This window comes from Myotis davidii, unplaced genomic scaffold, assembly GCF_000327345.1.
Source record: "Myotis davidii unplaced genomic scaffold, ASM32734v1 scaffold185, whole genome shotgun sequence".
NCBI classification, from domain to species: domain Eukaryota; kingdom Metazoa; phylum Chordata; class Mammalia; order Chiroptera; family Vespertilionidae; genus Myotis; species Myotis davidii.
The window spans coordinates 4059796-4070364 of record NW_006297811.1 but is presented as its reverse complement, the minus strand read 5'-3'; positions in this window follow the sequence as shown (position 1 = coordinate 4070364).

Genomic DNA, 10569 nt, shown 5'->3' with positions numbered 1-10569 from the left:
TGTACAACCAATGTGATGACTGACTATATTTTGTACGTTTGAATATATTTTAGGTTGTGCTTTTCAATTGCTTCCCCCACAGTCATTTCAGGAGACAAAAGTACAGATAATGGGATCCTCCACTGGGAAGGCTCCTGTCCCATGAAGGTCTCCACTGCAGCATCCACATCCCCTGGGAAAGGGTCATATAGTCAGGTATAGCTTTCTACCTGAAATGCAGTACAGCTTTGGGTGATTTTCTAGAGCAGTGGTTCTCAGCCTTCCTAATGCCGCGCCCCCTTTAATACAGTTCCTCATGTTGTAGTGACCCCAAAACCATAAATTTATTTTCGTTGCTACTTCATAACTGTAATTTTGCTACTGTTATGAATTGTAATGTAAATATCTGATATGGAGGATGTATTTAGGTGACCCTGTGAAAGGGTAGTTGGACCCCCAACCGCTGTTCTAGAGGCTCTTAGCTTTAGGGAAGTCCCCATTGTTGGGAATGCTGTTCTCATACGCTGCCTCCAGATCAAGAGCAACATGGGCTTATCTCTGTCTCTGTTTTGTTAGTTTCCTGTCCCATGTGGGCAAAAACACACAAACACACTGCAGGGGGAGAGGGGTGGGGCAGTGTGTCAATGGTTAGCTATCCTCCTGAGTAGTCTGCGCCATTCAGCGTCAATAGTGCGTGGCAGTCCTCTGGGGCCAGCACATCTTGCCCTGAAGCTGACACAGGGAGGTGGTCTACACACACACCTCCTGAGCTGTAGTTGAAGGATACCCTTCCTTCCCACCAGGAACAGATACAGCAGTGGGGTTGGCCAGGTGCCATATGATACAAACATTTTAAGCAAAGAAGTACACTCAAGCCCGGAACCAGGAAAGATATTCCCAAATCAGTTCACATGCCCAGCACAGGCTGTGAGGGCTCCTTATCTTCATGTAAGAAAATGTTCCGGGCCCAAGGCATACTCCCATGCAATTATGCAAGGGTCAACAGGCTGTGCATAACTGCCTTTCCCAACACCTGCCTTGACTTTTATTTTATCAGGTGCAATAGATGAGGTATCCTGTTCCAAAGGACCTTCTTTTCCCAAGGAATTTGCTCCTGTAACTTTTGCCTATTTTACCACATCATAAATCTCCTCCCACCCCCCAATTACTAAATCAGGCTCTAGAATCTCCCATTTAAAAAGTACAGAGTTTCTTTCCTGGCTGGTGTAGCTTGGTGGATTGAGCATCGTCCCATGAACCAAAAGATCCCAGGTTCGATTCCCAGTCAGGGCACATGCCCAGTAGGAAGTGTGCAGCAGGCAGATGATCTATGTGCCTCTCTCATTGATGTTTCTATCTCTCTCTCCTCCCTTCCTCTCTGAAATCAATAAAAATATTTAATCACAGTCCAGGACCCCTTGCTCCTTACCGCCTGCCTGCTCGCTGCTCCTTAGCACTGCTGGGGAGGCAGAAGAGGTTCCCACCAGAATCTGCCCCCTGGTGGTCAGTGCGCATCATAGCAACTGGTTGTTCTGGTCCTTCTGCCTTACTGGTCACTTAGGCTTTTATTAAAAACACTAGAGGCCCATTGCAGGAAGATTCCTGAAAGAATAAGGCTTCCAATGGCTGGAGCGAAGCAGAGAAGGGAGAGAAAACCACTGAGGCGGGCTTTGCTCCCACTCCCAGCCACTCCTGCTGGGTTTCCCCTCTCGCCTCCTGCCTCCGCAGTCTTGGCTTCATTCCTGTCTCTGCCGCCTCTACTTTGCTCCCTTCTGTAGCACTTCACTTCCATTTTGTCTTCAGTCTTCACTCCCAGCGGTATATCCAAATTAACCACCATCTTTGTTGGCAGTTAATTTGCATATGGCACTGATTAGCCAATGGGAGGCATATCAAAGGTACGGTCAATTACCATGTTTGTCTATTATTAGATAGGATATATGTATCACCCTAATATGCAAAGAGACCAAACGGCGGAACAACTGAACAGTCAGTCACTATGACATGTGCTGACCATCAGGGGGCACGCGCAGAACTTGGCAGGCATTGGCCACAGCAAGATGGTGGAACAGGTGATCAGGGGCACCAGACCAAGGTGGGGTGCCAGTCACTGTCATTGCAGTGAGCCTCCGGTAGTTACTGAAAATTCTTTGCTCCCGCACACCGCAATCCCATCTGGCGTTCACACCTGCTACCAGTGCCAGCCCCACTTGCACTTGCTGCCGGTGCCCGGCACTGGTCCTGATGGCTCAGCACCATCAGCGGGTGCAAGTGGCAGCTGCCAGCCCCAACCACCCCTCTGGGCTTCTCCACCTTCCCCTGCTCCTGAGGGGCCATCGGGGCAGCAGCCAACACTCATATCCGCTGATGGCACCATCCCCGCTTGCACCCACTGGTGGCGCCAGCCCCAAACACTTCACGTCGGTAGCAGGTGCGAGCAGGACCAGCGCCATCAGTGCATGGGAGCGGTGGCAGTGGGAGCAGGGCTGCTGGCAGACAAGAGACTGGGGACCATGGTGGGAGGGGCCAAGCTTGGGCACAGAGGATGGGCTGAGACCCACCCCTGTGCCCACCACAGCCTCAGACTTGTGACCCACAGTTCGTTTCTAGACCAGTGATGGCGAACCTTTTGAGCTCAGCGTGTCAGCATTTTGAAAAACCCTAACTTAATTCTGGTGCCATGTCACATATAGAAATTTTTTGATATTTGCAACTATAGTAAAACAAAGACTTATATTTTTGATATTTATTTTATATATTTAAATGCCATTTATCAAAGAAAAATCAACCAAAAAAATGAGTTCGCATGTCACCTCTGACACGTGTGTCATAGATTTGCCATCACTGCCCTAGTAAGTAAGTAAATAAATACAAAGTAGAGTTTCTTGACCTTACAACCCTCTCCAGCTACTGATCCATTTCTGCCTTCTTACCTCTCTCAATACTCTTCAACTGGGCTTCTATCATTGCCATTCCACTTGAGACTGTATTTACAAAATCATTGGTAATTTTCATGTTGCCAAACCTGATGGTTATTTCTGTTATCTTTGTTTTGTTTTTTATTAATCTCACCTGAAGGTAATTTTTCCACTGATTTTTAAAAAAATACATATTTGTTGATTTCAAAGAGGAAGAGGGAGAGAGAGATAGAAATGTCAATAATGAGAGAGAATCATTGATCGGCTGCCTCCTGCACGCCCCCTACTGGGGATTGAGCCCACAACCTGGGCATGTGCCCTAGAGTGGAATTGAACCTGGGACCCTTCAGTCCACAGGACGACACTTTATCCACTGAAACAAACCAGCTAAGGCATCCATTGATTTTTAGAGAGTGGAGGGGAGAGAAGATGAGGGGGGGAGGAGGGAGAAGAAGAGGGCCACATTTATTGGCTGCCTCCTGTACACACCCCAACCTTGGCCAGTGATGGAACATGTGACCCTTTGGTGCTCAGGCCCACTCTCTAACCACTGAAACACACTGGCAAGGGCATCATCTCTGTTATCTTAATTCACCTTTCAAAAGAATTCAATTGACCTATCTCTTCCTGAACTCTTCAGAGATAGCACACTTTCCAGTCCCCACCCCCACCCCCAGGGGTTTCCTTTGCTGGCACTTCTCTACTGCAACTTAAAGCTTGCAGAGCTCCAAGGTTATAGTTCACATTTTCCTGTTTACTGGGATATCTAACAAATTTTGATTGAGTACTGAGACTTTTGAATGAAACATTGATTAATTCTCCTAAAAAGTGCCTAAAATACCTTACTCATGCCAATGACACTCAATCCCTGAACTCTCCTCTGAACTTCAGACTCATGTATCAAACTGCCTCCTTGACATTTCCACATATATGTGATACCGCCCCCCCCAATTTAGCTCTTTACTGTTTCAAGAACTTAACACTTTTTATCATTTCATGGAGTATTAACACTTTATCATCTCATGGAGTATTCAATTCACAGTTGTGTGTCCTGAAATCAAATTAAAGTTTACTGACCTGTTCAGTTTGGACACTAGAAAAAAGAACATTTTATACTGAGGAAACATTCCTCAATTCTTATATATTTTTATTTTTATTGTTTTGAGGTATAATTGACATATATAATATTAGTTTCAGGTGTACAATATAATGACTTGATATTCATATATATTATGAAATGATCACCACAATAACTCTAGTTAACATCCCATCATCACACATAGTTACAGAATTTTGTTCTTGTGATGAGAACTTTTAAGACTTATTCTCTGAGCAACTTTTAAATATTACTAACTCTAGTCACCATGACTTATTTTTTAACTGGAAGTCTATACCTTTTGATCCACTTCACCCATTTTCCCAACCCCCACCCACTGCCTCTGGCAACTACCAATCTATACCCTGCATCCATGAGCTTGTTTATTTCCTTTTGTTTTTCAGGTTACATATATAGGGTGTCCCCCTCCCCACAAAAAAAAATGGTTACACACTTTGAATAATTATAAAGGCAGTATTGATTAAAATTCATTTCATTTTCAAAATGTAATAGAATCTACAGATAAAGTGTGTATACATTTTTGGGGGACACCCTGTATAACTGAGATCACATGGCATTTGTCTTTCTCTGTCTGAGTTCTTTCACTTAGCATATTGCCCCCAAGTTCCATCCATGTTGTTGCAAATGGAAATATTTTCTTTTTATGACTGAATAATATTCCATCATATATATACATATATATATTCACATCTTCTTTATCCATTCAGCCTCCGATGGACTCTTAAGTTGTTGTTTCCATATCTTGGCTATTGTACATAATGCTGCAATGAACATGGGTGCATATATCATTTCAAATTAAAGTCTTCATTTTCAGATAAATACTCAGAAGTGGAATCTCTAGATCATGTGGTAGTTCTATATTTTTTTTAGGACTGTCCCATACTGTTTTTCATAGTAATGCACCAATTTACATTCCCACCAACAGTGCACAAGGGTTTCCTTTACTCCACATCCTTACTACCATTTGTTATCGCTTGTCTTTTTTATAGTAGCCATTCTGATAGGTGTGAGGTAATATCTGGTTTTGATTTTCATTTCCCTGATAATTAGTTATGTGGAGCACTTTTTCATGTACCTGTCTTCTTTGGAAAAATGTCTATTCAGATACTCTGCTCATTTTTTAATTGAATTGTTTATATTTTTGCTATTTTTGTTGTATAAGTTTTCTATATATTTTGGATATTAATCCTTTATCAGATAATTCTTATTTTTAAAGGCTGATTTTTTTCTCTGCCTTTAAATAAGTTAATTATGCTTGTGGCAGGGCAGTAAGAAGCTAGGAAAATCTCTGGGCAAGTGGAATGGGGAAACTAAGACAAGAAAATTAAACAAGGCCAAGCAGTTTGGGCAGCTTGCAGCCAGCTTGTGAATCACAAGACTTTATCTTCCCCAACGACACTTGAAACCAAATGGTTTACACCTCTCCTCTCTAACTAAAGAATACATAGCTTAAATCACCCTGGCATAATTAATGCCATTTGTGCCAGCTAAATCCAAGGACAGATGAAGTCTGGGGGACAAATAAGAAAACCCCAAAAGCATTTGGATGCTATCACTTAATGGGGAATCTAAGGCAGGAAAGATAGCTAGCTGCTAGGCCAGGAGGAGGGAAAAGGGAAGTTTATCTCACTACAGAACAAAGACAACAGCAGTCTTTGGACTTGCTGAGATAAAATCGCCAGATGTTCTCATAAATTCTGGGGAAAGTCGAAAAAACGTAAAAGGGAAACCTTGAAATCTAGTCTATCCAGCAGGGGAACTTTGAAACCTACAAAGGGGGTTAAGTGTAAAACCCTTGAACCCCACCAGACAGGACACTCAGACTAGCTCAGTTGCTCTCTTGTGCCTTATGCCAAGTGTATTCTTTTTTCTTTTTCTTTTTTAATCCTCAATCGAGGATATTTTTTCCATTGATTTTCAGAAAGAGTGGAAGGGAGGAAAGGGGGAGAGAAAAAGAGAGAGAAAATCAATGTGAGAGAGACACATCAGTTGGTTGCCTCCTGCACACACCCCAACTGGACCAGGGATCGACCTACAACCAGGGTATGTGCCTTTGACCAGGAATCGAACCCATGACCCTTCAGTCCATAGGCCACTGATCTAACCATTGAGCATCCAGCCAGGGCACCCTGTGTATTCTTAATAAATTTGCTTGCTTTACCTCCTTAGTAGATTCACTTGCTTTGCTTCAACACTGCTTTCTGTCACTCATTTCAATTCCTTCTTGTGAGTGTAATGAGTTGAGGAGAGCCAGCCCCCTTTGACTTGGGCGACTCTCTGGTAACATGCTTACAATACTTAACATGGCATATGTATTTCTCCCATGATTTAAGCAAAAGCAGTGAGATTTTTCATGCATTTATTATCTAACCAGATCTTTACATATATTGACTATGTTTTCAAAGGTTGTCTACTGCAGGATATGTGCACACACTATGGTACTAGTTCTAGGCCAGTTGCTGTTGGCTTTCTTTCTTTTCTCCCAATGCTCATCTGTGCACATGACTTCAGTGACTTCTCCTGAATTTTCTCTTAGGTTTCAGTTCTACATTTCTGATAGTCCACTGGACAAATATAACTGCATGTTCCACTCCAAATTTAAGACAACCAAAACTGATTTTTCCCCCGTGCTCCCAAATCAGTAACTCCTGACTTCTCTTCCTGTCATTGGAGCTGCTATTCTTTACATCCTCGCCAACATTAGGTGCTGTTAGTGTTTTGAATTCGAATAGTGTGTTGTGGGTTTACAATTTGTTCCCTACAGTTGGTCATCATATACTACTATTTTTCCTTCAACACAGCAATGTCATCTCCTGATGATTATGAGTTGGGGTCAAAAGACTTGCAAATGTTAGTTAACTGAGATCTCTGTGCCTCATTTTCCTCATCTGTAATATAAGGTTTAAAATACATACCAGGATTGTTTTGAATGATCCAATACATACAAGAACCTAACAGCACATAAGTTCTCATTATATGTTAAAATTATAATGGTGTCCCTCACAATAACTCATCTAAGTGACTGTACTCTCTTCTAAACTCTGCTATTAATCCTCCGCTCCCAAACACTTCCTAAAACATTATTTGGTCACAGTATGATCTTATCCAAAATTATTTAATGACTGTCTTAATTTTTAAAGAGAAAGTATCTAAAGCTGGGTGAATACTTCTTACTAAACTATATACTCTTTCAGAATGACAAGGATTTTTTGTATTCATATTATCTCACTGTAGCACGCCATGTACCAAGAGTTCAGTAAATATTTCTTTCAAAAAAATGACTAAAATGATGACCTTATCTGAACGTTTGTTACAGAATAGAAAAAATTATTCAGTATGCTAAATTCCTTATGGTCACTTTTAATTTTAGTTCTGACCTATATATAACCTTTCTTAAATCACTTCAAATATTTCATAGCAATCTGCTTGACTGTTTTAGATGTGGGAGCAATGACTGATGGCTTCATCCCCCAGTATGTTTTTCTGTTCCTTGAAGAGATAAACATCTTGAATGAGTTGTGTACTGGCTTCAGTCATCATCCATGTTCACTTGAGGGCAGTGTTGTTTATAATCAGGCTCCAGATTAATTTCATTTTGCATCGTATTTGTCGGAGTTATGAATTAAAAGTAATATGGAATGTTTGTTTTAAAAGACTAGAATATGTATTAGGTGTGCAGTACTCCACTTACCCTAACACAGTGGTTCTCAAACTTCTGTATGTATATAAATCACCTAGACCCACACTGTCCAATATAGTAGCCACTATCCATGTGGCAATGGAGTACTTGATAGTCAAAGTGAGATATACTGTGAGTATAAAATATACACCAGATTTTAAGGACTGAGTACAAAACAAGAAATGTAAAATATCTCAATAACATATTGGTCACGCTGAAATGAAAATATTTTGGTTATATTGGCTTAAATAAAATGTATTAGAATGTCATCTGATTTTTTAATTTTTAAAAAATGTGGCTACTGGCATATTTAAAATTACATACGCAACTCACATTTATGATTCATGTTATGTTCCTGTTGAACAGTATTACCAAGATGCTTGTTTAAAATGTTTCCCAGGTCTCACTTTTAGAGATTCTGCTCTATGAATTCCAGATTAGGGCCCAGAAATCAGTTACTTTTTGCTCTCCAAGTAATTCAATTGCTAAGTCACTATAAGAAGTCATTGTTTTATATTGCTTTGACCAGATGATTTTGATAGTGTTCAGTACAGTAGTGATTCAAAGATAACAAAGAGAGCAATCATTCTCAATTTCGATTATGTAATAATCACCATCCTATAATAGTCATTCATGTGTTTCAATTAGTGAAACACACTTCCAAATATAATCACAATACAATAATTTGGTAGAAGTGGAAGGAAGGTGGGAGCAATTAAGCAATATCTGTCACAAAATTTTTTTAAATGTTTTTATTGATTTCAGAGAGAGGGAGAGGAAGAGATAGAAACACCAATAATGGGAATTATCAATAGGCTGCCTCCTGCACGCCCCCCTACTGGAGATCAAGCCCACAACTCAGGCATGTGCCCTGACAGGGAATCAAACCATGACCTCCTGGTTCATGGGTCAACACTCAACCACTGAGCCACACTGGCCAGGCTATCACAAATATAAGTGTACATAATCTTTGACTCACTTCTAGAAATTGATCCTGCAGGTCTTCTCACAAGTTCACTATGACATATCTATAATTCAATTCAGCACTACTGATACTGTTGTAATTAGCTAGTTATTAATAATTGGAAAGGAGAAAAGGAGGAAGCCAGACATTATAGGCATGTCATTTGGGCAGCTTCACCAGGAAGCTGCAATTTCACACTCCCCAGGGAACCCTTGGCCCATTCCCTGAAAAACACTGCGGGGAGCAGTCCAACAAAGGGGAGATGGATGCATGTATTGTGAAGTTGGGGTAACATAGGAAAGGTACTTGTCTGTCAGTCAAACCTGGGAACAGAGATCATTGGCCAGAGTAGACAAGGCTACTGCAAGCCCGTGAAAATTTGGGGACACATAATCCCCCAAACAAAGGAATTCTCTCTTCGTTCCCTGGTTCCTTTGGTTTTGTTCCTGCTTCCTTGCATTTGCCTGTGTTCCCTCCATGACCATGTGACCATGCAGACCCCACATATAATAGATTAATGGACTGCAACTGGGAACAAATTATACTACCCTGATGCTTGGCTGGACGCTGACTCTGATCTAGCTCTGCTGAAGCCACAGCTACACTTCTTCCTTGGGGGGGACGAAGGGAAATGTGACCTTGGAAACTCAGGGGTTTGATTCCACAGAAATAACACTTTCTACAATATTTTATCCTCCCATGCAAGTCTCAGAAAATTCTTTTTCTGGAGCTACCTCAAGAAATCCACCCCACCAGCAACCGGTGGGGAAAGGACCTCTCTCCACCAATCTATACTAATAATAGAGGAATATGCAAATTGTCCGGAACATCGTCACAGTAACAACTGAACAGCACGTTGTGTGGCGCAACCAGGCCGGCAGGGAGTTAGTGAGGGACAACCAAACGACTGAACAGCAGGCTGCGTGGGGCGACCAGGCCAGCAGGGGGGGCAGTTGGGGGCGACCAGGCTGGCAGGGGGAGCAGTAAGGGGCAACCAGGCCGTCAGGGCGGGGGGCAGTTAGGAGCCAGAGGCCCTGATTGTGACAGGGATGTCCGACTCCCAGGGATCAGGCCTAAACCGGGAGTTGGACATCCCTCGAGGAGTCCCGGATTGGAGAGGGTGCAGACTGGGCTGAGGGGACCCCCTCCCCTCGTGCACAAATTTCATGCACTGGGTCTCTAGTAATATTATGATGAAATACTGGAAAATAATTAAATTATGATATATCCAATTGAATGCTATGCAGGCTATAAAAAGAATATTGAGCCCTAGCTGGTTTGGCTCTGTGGATAGAGCATCAGCTTGCAGCCTGAAGGGTCCCAGGTTCGATTCCGGTCAAGGGCACATGCCTGGGTTGCAGACTTGATCCCTAGTGGGGGGCGTGCAGGAGGCAGCCGATCAATGATTCTCTCTCATCATTGATATTTCTAGCTCGCTCTCTCTTCCTTCCTCTCTGAAATCAATAAAAAAATATACTTTAAAAAGAATATTGATCTTTATATGCAATGATATGGAAAGATGTCTATGACATTTATGAAGGGACAAAGCAAGTTGCAGAAATGTATATAGATCCTATTTATGTGAGAAAATATGAACATATATTTGTACAGACAGTTTCCAACTTACAATGACTTGACTTACAATTTTTTGACTTTACAATGGTACAAAAGCGTTAATAATCTAGGAGAAACTGTACTTTAAATTTTGAAGTTTGATCTTCTTCCTGGCCAGCGATATGTGTTAGGATACTGTCTCCTGATGCTGGCCAGCAGCAGCAAGCTACAGCTCTCAGTCAGGTAAGCTATCACAAGGGTAAACCACCAATACTCCATGTTGGATTCATTGTATTAGATGATTTTGCCTAACTGTAGGCTAATGTTAAGTGTTCTGAGAGCATTAAAGGTAGGCTAG